This window comes from Aplidium turbinatum, chromosome 4 (assembly GCF_918807975.1).
Source record: "Aplidium turbinatum chromosome 4, kaAplTurb1.1, whole genome shotgun sequence".
In the NCBI taxonomy this organism is placed as follows: domain Eukaryota; kingdom Metazoa; phylum Chordata; class Ascidiacea; order Aplousobranchia; family Polyclinidae; genus Aplidium; species Aplidium turbinatum.
In genome coordinates, this window is record NC_137475.1 from 29,119,499 (window position 1) to 29,130,634 (window position 11,136).

Here is an 11,136-nt window from a genome sequence, read left to right on the forward strand (position 1 = left end):
ACAAGACAAAGAAATTAGTGAAGACACTATCATCGCAATAGAGAACTTTGTGTGAAACATGTACAAAAACAAGAAAATTAATTATGTCAACGAAGTCCGTTTACAAATGTTTTTAGACGGCTACAAACCCAAAAAAGAAAATGAAAGGATATCATGCATACCAGAAGCTACTGTAGGTAGTAGTACTCTACCACTTTGTTTACGAGTACTTCTCCAGAAGACAAGGCGCACACATCTCATCACAAGATGGTGGTTATCTTCAACTGGAAATGAACAAGCAGCAACGTCGCTGCTAGAGTATGGCTGGAAGGAAGAAGGAGGTTGTTATAAAGTGGTGTGGTTTGAAGGTAAAGGTATAAAGCATCTTTAGATGTCTCTGCGTGGAATCTGATCTCATCCAGGAAAGTCAAGAAGAAGGTAAACCGCATTGGATGTCGCTTGGGTTACCCTTTATAAATATAAAACTTTCTCCTGGTCTATCCGTCATTTACTTCATTACTGTAAACATTAGCCAATAACTGGCTGTAAAGTTTCGTTTTAGGAACCTATAAACAATAGTTTCTGCAATCTTGAGAAAAATGCCTGGGTGCACTAAATAACAAATAAATGTTGAACTTTTTCCAGTTAATAGTAAGTTGCAATGTTGCATTATTCGAAGAAAAGTAGACGTCTGTAAAAGATAATAAAATTACTATTGTATGTTACGCATATCTGTAGTGCATAATAGCAATTGTTTCGTACAGTCTTTATTTCTCTGTATATATCAGGAGAATTGTATGAATCTGAAGAATAAGACAAAGAAAGTGAAAGCGACAGCAGTGACAATGAAGAATAAAGAAACGACCGTTTACATTTACACAAACAATCTCTGTTTATGAATGAACAGTTACAAATTACAATAACTGATTGGAGACATGAAGCAAATGGCATTAAACAAAAATTTACTACATTGGGTTTATTGGGTTATTTATTGTAGCAGCTGGAAAATGTTCATTACTGCCTGAATTAACGTTCCAAATGATTCATTTCGAAACGTTTTGATTTGGATAGTCAGTTGTTCGATTAAGTCCACATTTAGTGGTCGTATCAAGATCTTGGATCAATTTTCTGGCTACTGTAGCCTATATGCTTCTTATGTAGCTATAGTTCCATTTCATGCATCATGGGACAGCTTGTGAATGTATTTCACCCAGGGATATCTAGAGAAGGGGATATGAAGGCTCGCAGCGATTGCCTTATTCTCATGACACTACCAGGGCGGTAGTTTGTAGTGCTTTAAACTTGTGGTTCTTTTTAAAATCTTAGAAAGTTTTGTAGTGCAGCTGGTACAATGAGCTACAAAAGACAGTTAGCAAATGTTACGTAGAGCATATTTAAAGAATACTTGTTTACAAAGACAGTTGAAAAGTTACCAGCTAGCTGTTTTTTTTTAACAAAATCTTTGCAGTAGGCTAGATGTAAAGCAAGTATATGGGTAGTTGAATTAACAAGCAACCATGAGCATGTTGTGAATATCCAGGCCTGATTCTAATAACGCAATGCAAGTTATCATAACAAGATTTATTAAACTACTATCGGTGCCAATTGTCATTTTACGATAAACAGAGATTATTTACGATAAACAAAAGCCCTTCTATTGTCAGACGTAATAAAAGCCTTCGTATCCCCTTCTTTAGATATCCCTGATTTCACCAAAACCTATATAAAAATATTTTTAGATTTAATCCATTCGTACTGTCCTGGCATAGCACTTTCGTTACACCAAGGTTGGTTCGAGTAAGGGATGGAGTAAATTAAACTATAGGAGGAGATTCACTTTTGGGTAGGTCTTTTATCACCTTTCCAATTGAGAGTATTGTTAGATTTGATATTTTGTGGTGCCCTAGAAGACTTCGTTTTGACCACGTTTGGTCCATGTAGAGTAGACTCTATGGTGAAATAAACCCTCTGGGGGTCACTTTGATGACATCTTACATCACCTTTCCACCCGAAAATATTGTTAGATTTGATATTTTTGTGATGTCCTGACATAAAACTTCGTTTTGACCAAGTTTGGTCCATGTACTTTATGGGGTGAAATACACCTTCCGAGGGGGTGACATTAAGGGAAGTCACTTTGAAGTCATCTTACATCACCTTTCCACCCGAAAATATTGTTAGATTTGATATTTTTATGATGTCCTGACATAAAACTTTGTTTTGACCAAGTTTGGTCCATGTACTTTATGGGGTGAGATAAACCTTCTGAGGGGGTCACATTAAGGGAAGTCACTTTGAAGGCATCTTACATCACCTTTCCACCCGAAAATATTGTTAGATTTGATATTTTTGTGATGTCCTGACATAAGACTTCGTTTTGACCAACTTTGGTCCATGTACCTTATGGGGTGAAATTAACCCTCTGGGGGGGCCACTTTGAGGAGGGTCTTACATCACCTTTCCACCCGAAAATATTGTTAGATTTGATATTTTTGTGTTGTCTTGACATAGAACTTCGTTTTCACCAAGTTTGGTCTATGTACCTTATGGGGTGAAATTAACCCCCTTTTTGGGCTTTTTAGGGGGCTCTAGGGTCCAGATCCACCCGGTGCGGTCAATCTTCCATACTTTTTGTGAGTGACATGGTTGACCCCAGTAACTTCAAGGGATCAAACCTTTTGTACCTTATGGGGTGAAATCTTCTGTCGTAGGCTCTCGGTCTAATACGAACGACCACGACAGGTCCCTACAAAGTTAACAGATGACAAACCTTATTACCAGTGTTGCCAGATACTTCATGAATTTTCAGCACATTTGTCAAATCTAGTGCATTATTTGCATGATAACAAACTAACATTTAGCAATGGCACAAAAGTAACTCAAAATTACATAAGATATACATAAATATTATCTTATCAACTATTACTCTAACTATAAACTTGTTGAACCATAGGCATACGAAGCCGAGCAACGTGATCAAGTTTAGCATCTTCAAGTTTATTACATTTACATAAACATAAAACTACGCAACAAATTAAGTATCGAACGTTTTCGACATCACAAGATGTCCTCTTCAGGAATAACATACATACAAATTAACTACATCTGAAAAAAATACAATGGTTAACTAAATCTATAAACAGAAAAAGACAAAAAACTGCACAGTACTTCTGACTAGCTCAAACTAAACGATATAGGCTCCACGAGAATCAAAGGTAACTGCATCAAAAGGTGTTAAACAGGTCACATGATATGGTAAAAAGGCAAGGTGCGAAAAAACTAATTTTAAAATACAGAGAGCAAGAAAGACGAGCCGCAAGCATACAATTGTCTGTTTAAAAGTGGATTGTGACGTTTTATGTACAGGGCTTCCAAGATCTTAGTTTGATACTCAGACCTGCCTCTAGACATGATCTCAAACTGCTTGATAGAATATAAACTTGATAGAATATAAACTTGTACTAGCAATTTTGGCTTCTAGCAGATCAGCATCAAGTCAAATTTGAAGCTTGCATGTTGGCATAACATGTTTATACAGGTCGCCATGATTTTGGCTTGAGTAGTAGTTAATAAATGTGATTTTTGTATGATTTTGATCTACTTTTGTGCTATTGTTTTTGTACAAATAGGGCTCCAGATTTTGTCACTTGTGATCAGAGAGTCGAGCCGAACCCGAACCGGATTTTTGTAAACCGGTTTTGGTGCGATTTTGTCTAAACCTTAACCGGAACTGAACCGAAAATTTGAGTTAGCTTAAACCCTAACCGAACCCGAACCGGTTGAAAAAAGCGGTTCACTCCAGCATTACGTCATTGTTCGCATTGTGGTAAGTGAAGTTGTACGTAGCATGTTGTTATCTCGGAGGCCACATTGTACGGATGAATTATAGCCTATTCCGTAATACACGATCCACTATCATCGATGCTTTGGAGAGGAATTTTTTGAGGTAAGCAACTTCTGTTCTGTGACATCATAGACAATACAGTTTGATTGAAACTTGTGCAACAAACAAAAAAGGGAAGTTAATTGAGCAAAGCAGTGTTGAGATCAGTGTTGCCAACCTTACGGTTTTCACGCCCAATTGGGCTAGTTAGTAGTTGGGCAATAGTAGGCCTAGGCTTAATTTTATCGGACCCGAACCGGAACTTATAAAACCGGTTTTAAGATTCTTCGAACCCAAACCGGAACTGAACCTTTTTGAAACAATCTTTGAACCAGAACCGGACCCGAACCAGAAAAATCAAACGGTTCGACTCCCTGCTTGTGATGTAAATCCGAAGACCATCTAGCAACACAAGTAACATGGAAAGGATCAAAAGATGGTCATTTTTTTATTTTGTAAAAATACTTAGTGATTTGAAAATTGAGACTTTGAAAATTGAGATTGAATAAGTAGGGATTTGAAAATTGAGACTCAGTGACCGTGATCGCACTTTGGCTTAGTGGCAATGTTTAGTATCCTTCAAAAAGGCCCTCAAAAACAGACATAATGCTTGGTTTGGTCACCAGAGAAAAAAGAAAGAGCTGTCTCTAAACAAGATGGCTCGATACAGTGATGAATGACAATGGGATGGGCATGGAAGAGTTGAAGGGGGTTGTGGGAATTCAGAGCTGTGCAATGAGAACATATACTGTACAAGGTGGCCGAAATTGACTGAACTGATTGTGATGATGAAAAGGATTTATTTTGGAGTAGGTAACCTAAACTTTTGGGTATATTTCTTATCTGGCAATGTTTTCTATCTACCTGATGTAGCCTCCACCGTCATTCTGGCAGAATAATTTTTCCGCTTTCCGCCTAAAAAAGTTATCCGTGAATAAGTGCGAGGCACAAAATGCGACATGACATACCTTCGAAAGATCTTCGAATGAAACTATAATCCGCTACACGTACCACTTAAATTTTACATGCATCGGATTCAGTATTAAATTACCTTTCCAGGGATGTGCACCAATAGGTCGGCATTTGGAAGGAACTTTCAGCAGAACGCTTCAAAGATGGAACATATATTTACGATAAACATTAAAATAAAGGAACGTTCAAATATTACGTAACGCTTTTTTTCCGAATTTTTGACCCCCCCCTATCCCATGTAACGCCAACGTAACGCTTTTTTCAATCCCCCCCTCCCCCATGTAACGCTTTTTCACTACGAATTCAGCACAAAAAAATACCATTCCGTACTCGAAAGCGTTACGTAACGTTTTACTTGAACCCCCTCCCCCCCGATGTGACGCTAACGTAACGCTTTGCATAAACCCCCCCTCCCCCTCGAAGGCGTTACGTAATATTTGAACGTTCCCTAATACGATTTTTGCATAGTAGACACCACTCCAAACATCTTCGAATAAAACTATAATCCGCAACACGTGCCACTTAAATTTTACATGCATCGGATTCAGTATTAAATTACCTTTCCAGGGATGTGCGCCAATAGGTCGGCATTTGGAAGGAACTCCCAGCAGAACGCTTCAAAGATGTAGGGGGATATGTTTGGAGTGGTGTTTATTTGCAAAAATCGTATTATTTTCTTGAGTATCGTAAATGTATCCTCCTTCATCTGTGAAGCGTTCTGCTGGGAGTTCCTTCCAAATGCCGACCTATTGGCGCACATCCCTGGAAAGGTAATTTAATACTGAATCCGATGCATGTAAACTTTAAGTGGTACGTGTTGTGAATTATGGTTTTATTCGAAGATGTTTGGAGTGGTGTCTATTATGCAAAAATCGTATTATTTTAATGTTTATCGTAAATATATCCTCCTTCATCTTTGAAGCGTTCTGCTGGGAGTTCCTTCTGAATGCCAACCTATTAGTGCACATCCCTGGAAAGGTAATTTAATACTGAATCCGATGCATGTAAAATTTAAGTGGCACGTGTAGCGGATTATTGTTTTATTCGAAGATGTTTGGAGTGGTGTCTATTATGCAAAAATCGTATTATATTAATGTTTATCGTAAATATATCCTCCTGCATCTTTGAAGCGTTCTGCTGGGAGTTCCTTCCAAATGCCGACCTATTGGTGCACATCCCTGGCAAGGTAATTTAATACTGAATCCGATGCATGTAAAATTTAAGTCTCACGTGTTGTGGATTATAGTTTTATTCGAAGATGTTTGGAGTAGTGTCTATTATGTAAAAATCGTATTATTTTAATGTTTATCGTAAATATATCCTCCTGCATCTTTGAAGCGTTCTGCTGGGAGTTCCTTCCAAATGCCGACCTATTGGCGCACATCCCTGGAAAGGTAATTTAATACTGAATCCGATGCATGTAAAATTTAAGTGGCACGTGTTGCGGATTATGGTTTTATTTGAAGATGTTTGGAGTGGTGTCTATTATGCAAAAATCGTATTATTTTAATGTTTATCGTAAATTAATGCTCCATCTTTGAAGCGTTCTGCTGGGAGTTCCTTCCAAATGCCGACCTATTGGTTTACATCCCTGGAAAGGTAATTTAATACTGAATTCGATGCATGTAAAATTTAAGTCTCACGTGTTGTGGATTATAGTTTTGTTCGAAAATGTTTGGAGTGGTGTCTATTATGCAAAAATCATATTATTTTAATGTTTATGGTAAAAGTAAAACGTTTGGCCTTTTTCTAGATTTGGCCTTAAATTTGGCCTTTTTTTAATTTAATCTTCAAAATGCATAATAATCAATATTTCTCATATATCGTAACTTTACCAGATGAAAACCGTATTCACCATTGTTCAATACATGTTCTATACTTGTTAAATACTTGTAATGTGACGCCGAGTCAGACTGCGCTCCCCTCTAAGCCAGCCAGTGGTGCCAGATGTCACCACTGTAGCGGATTAAAACTCATCTGCTACAGTCCTTTTATTATATACCGTATATCCTACTTGCTACTTTTAGAATTATTTTTGCTATAATTTATTAAAATCCGCTACAAGTCATAAGATATCGATAAATATGAATGTTATTGACATTATTTTGGAATTACAATGTTAACGCTCAAAAGTAGGTAGCCTATACAGAAAATACAGAAATGTAACGACTAACGTGTTCACTTTTCAGTTCAATTTCTTTTTGTTTTGTTGACGAAAAAGAAAGAAAAAAACAAAAATATGCAAAAACACAATAAACACAAATAAATGGCACAACAAGGATGGCAGCAAAAGACCAAAAGGTCACTAAAGTCAGCTGCATTTTCGATCGATCGGTAGTCCAACACAACCGCTGGCTTGCCAGCAGAGCATGCTTTCAGAAATTCAGTTGTTGAGCAATACAAGTGATTCGTGGTTGTGCAATTGAGTGCGTTTCAAATTACCATTATTGTGATGCTTTGTGATGTTATAAATAAATTTGTGATGAGCAAATAAATTATTGATCATAGATTTGTTACAAAAGAATCTCTTTTTAATAATTACTGTAGTAATGTTCACTTAAATGATACATAGCCTACATCATTCATTCATTTATTTTTAGTCATTAACGCGTCCGGGACGAAAAAGATACTAACTAAGTATAGTAACTACAATAGTCGATATAGGCCTACCAGGACATTAATGAACGGGAAATGGTGGCAAAACCTTGAAAGGTTTAAAACGTGCCTGAATAGTAAATCATGTAGTAGCCTGTATGTCTGTAGTTAGCACGGCCACAAAACCCAAAAAACAAACAGAAGCACACATGTAGCAATAAATGATAGCCTAATAAAAAGTGTTGTGGTTCGCATTTGCCAGTTCCAATATTGATGTGGATGAGCAGTCATCATAATAAAAATAGGATGGAGAAAGAAAACCGGACATAAAAGAAACCCATCCTTAGGCAAAAGCCCGTTTCGATGCGGCCCAGGAGAGCAAAGTGTTGAGCTCTTCCCATGGTCAGACTGCACATCACGCAGTAGCCTACGACGATTGAGGAATTTAGACGACATGAATTTGACGACATGAACATAAATTATTCAATTATGACGATATGAATTTAGCTTTATTCACTGACGACATTTTAATATTGATTGCCTTCATATTTGACCTTCTTATGAAAAGTGTTCAGCTCTGTTCGACACTACAGTAAGACTCTTTCCTGTTGGACCATTCCTTTCAGACCTTGCTAAGGTATTGCCTTTGTAGCGGACGTCGAGTGGTCTGAACATCCGCCCATACCTAGCTGTAGCTGCTACAGCAACATCCCGGGTACTAGCGTGTAGTGGGGATGATCTTGAGAACAATACCTTGCTTCTTTTGCGAGTAGGAGTTTATTACAAAGAAATGAATGAACTTCCACGTCGGAACGTTGTAGCCAAATAATGCCTTGAATTCAAATAGAACGCGCTAAACTAATTCAGAACATAAAAAACTACACTACAACCATAATCAGTGTTGGGCGCGATAACTCATTTTTCAGTTAAGCGATAACGATAATCGATAAACGAAAAATGCCTAAAGCGATAACGATAAGCGATAAATCAAAAAAAAGTTAAGCGATAACGATAAACGATAAATTATCGCCGATAATGTCCGATAACGATAATTTTTTTTTTCTTGATTAGCGCTGCCCCATCCCATGCAGCACGAACTGTTTTCATCAACATGACGAAAAATCGAACATAATATAGCCTACTGTAAAGGGACAAAACTTTTTGTAAGTTATGCATGAAAAGAATCGCAACAGCGGCAGTAGGTATCGAATCTTCAACCTCTTGATCCAGAATCAAACCACTGAGGTAACCGCCGTGCTTATAATTATACCTTCAGATACCAGTTGGATGCTTTTATCAATTGAGTTACACTGCCGCTTACGTGCAGTAGGCAAAATAATTAAATCAAATGAAAATACCATAAAAAATTCCAAACTTTGTAGGCTGTATCGCTTTCTATTTAGGCCTACAGCAAAGTCAGCAATAATTAAAAAAATTCCAAAAAACGCAAAATGCTTGAAAATTTATCACTAATCTTAAGCGTTATTGGCAGTAAAAGTGTGCATACTGTGAAATCCATCAAGCTTGTCAAATTAGTCGTGTTTGTTTAAAAACAATAACATAATTATCGTACCGGTAATTTACAGATAATTTCAGATAATTTTTTTTTTTCTTTCTTTGTGAACACTATCATTAAAGCAATGGTAGAATGATGAGTTGTTGAGATAAGATATACAATGCAGGCACTGTATTAGTGGGAATAAAAATATTTGATTGAGGTAGGCTATGTCGCATAGGTAAATGAGAAAAGTTACTTTCGAATTTGGTTATTATTTTTGGATTAAAGTTATATCGCCAAGCTAGAAAAAAATCGATCTTACAGACTATAACCGATCTTGTGTTGTTATTGTGTGTGAATTTTGTCTTTTAAACTGAGTTTGTGACGTAACCGCACGTCTCAAGGCAAGTTCTTGCAATTTTAGTTAATCTACTCATCTAAAGATTTAACGCGCTTAAAACAGTAAGTTTCATGTTTTGACGAGAGAGATTTTATTTTTTTACGACAATTACTAAAAACACTTCCAACGAAAAAAGAAAACACAAGAATAAAATAGTTGATCGTGAGGTGGCGCGAAAGACCATGTTTCCGATGTACAGGCGGCCTCGTATTGCGACAGTTTCACAAACCACTTGCCAATTTCTTTCGCTTCGCTTCAAAGGAATCTGTACCGCCTGTGCGCTTACATTTTGTAAAATTCACTTGCGATTGCCGATTGCAGCAAAACAACAAGAGACTTGTTGCATGCATTTCATTGCATTGCAATTTGCAACTTTAAAAACTATTGTGTTGTCAGGGCCGTCGCTGCAGGGGGGCGTGCCCCCTCCCCTGACAACGACCTGTGGACACACACTTCAGGCACTGAAGAAGAAGAGGTTTTAATTTTAGTTTCATTAACTAGGTGGCTAGTCAAAGTATTACTTTTCATGGCCTTTCCACTTGTGTGTTGATCCGAAATAAAATTTATCGGCGATTAATTATCGGCGATAATCAAATATTGCCTTTGGCGATAACGATAAACGATAACTGAAAAAATAATTGAGCGATAACGATAAGCGATAAAAATTTATCGCCGATAATTATCGCCGATAAATTATCGCCGATAATGCCCATCACTGACCATAATTAAACTAACACCGTGACTTCCAAGAAAGGCATCCGTGACAAACTGACTGAGAAAATAAGGCACCACACAACTGGCCGACAGAAACCATACTGGAAACTCACAAACTGACTGTGTTTAACGCTGAACGATTGATTTAAAGGGGCTTATTGCTTCAAGCAATGCAGCATGCAGGGCCGTAGCCAGACCGTAGAGCAAGGGGGTCCAACTGTTTTTAGGGAGGGCCGAAAAAATTTAAATGGGCAAAATCATTATAATTGTGGCTGTTGCTCGAGAATGTTGGGATTTTGCCAGGGGGGGGGGGCGAAATTTTTTTCAGGGGGGCGAGGCCCCCTGGCCCCCGGCTGGCTACGGGCCTGGCAGCATGTGTCAAATGCGCAACACCTACAACAACGTAAAACTACGTATGTAAAATCAAACCCTGATAGGTGGTGAAAATTCCGAGAAAACGCCCTAATTTTCAGCCAGCGTTTCAAATTCCTACCAAGCACAAATTTCACAACGGCAATTAGACTGTCTAAACTCTAAAGCAAACATGAAAAAAGACCGCAGGCGCTAGGCCTACACCCCCTAAGAAAATTTTCCATCGGATTTTTCTTGTATTATTTTGGCATTAAGACCTTTTCACAGTCTGACAACCCTGATTACAATGCTTATTTTATTTTGTTTAAGTTTGGCTTAATTTTGGCCTTTTTTCTACCTATTTGGCCTCAATTTGGCCTTTTTTCTTGTTGAGTTTGGCCTTTTTTTCAAATTTCAGTCTGGCAACCCTGGACGGTAGTATGTAGCCTAGTCTAGTAGCATTTCTGAAGATATTGAAGAATGCTTGCAATTGCAATGAGACCTGGTTATAAGCAAAGAACCGTTTTTTATGTCAGATATCATATTCGTTGATTACCGTATATTACTGTATACCAGTTTTTAATCATGAATAGCGTATATGTATTATATAATGGTAGGCTATGCTTATGTATGTGGTAACTTTACCTCTAGCTAACTTTTAAATTGTTTTGTATCAGCACCGTAGTCTATATCTACTAAGAATCTGGTAACTGTGTTGAACTTTTAAAATTAAAAAAAATTGCA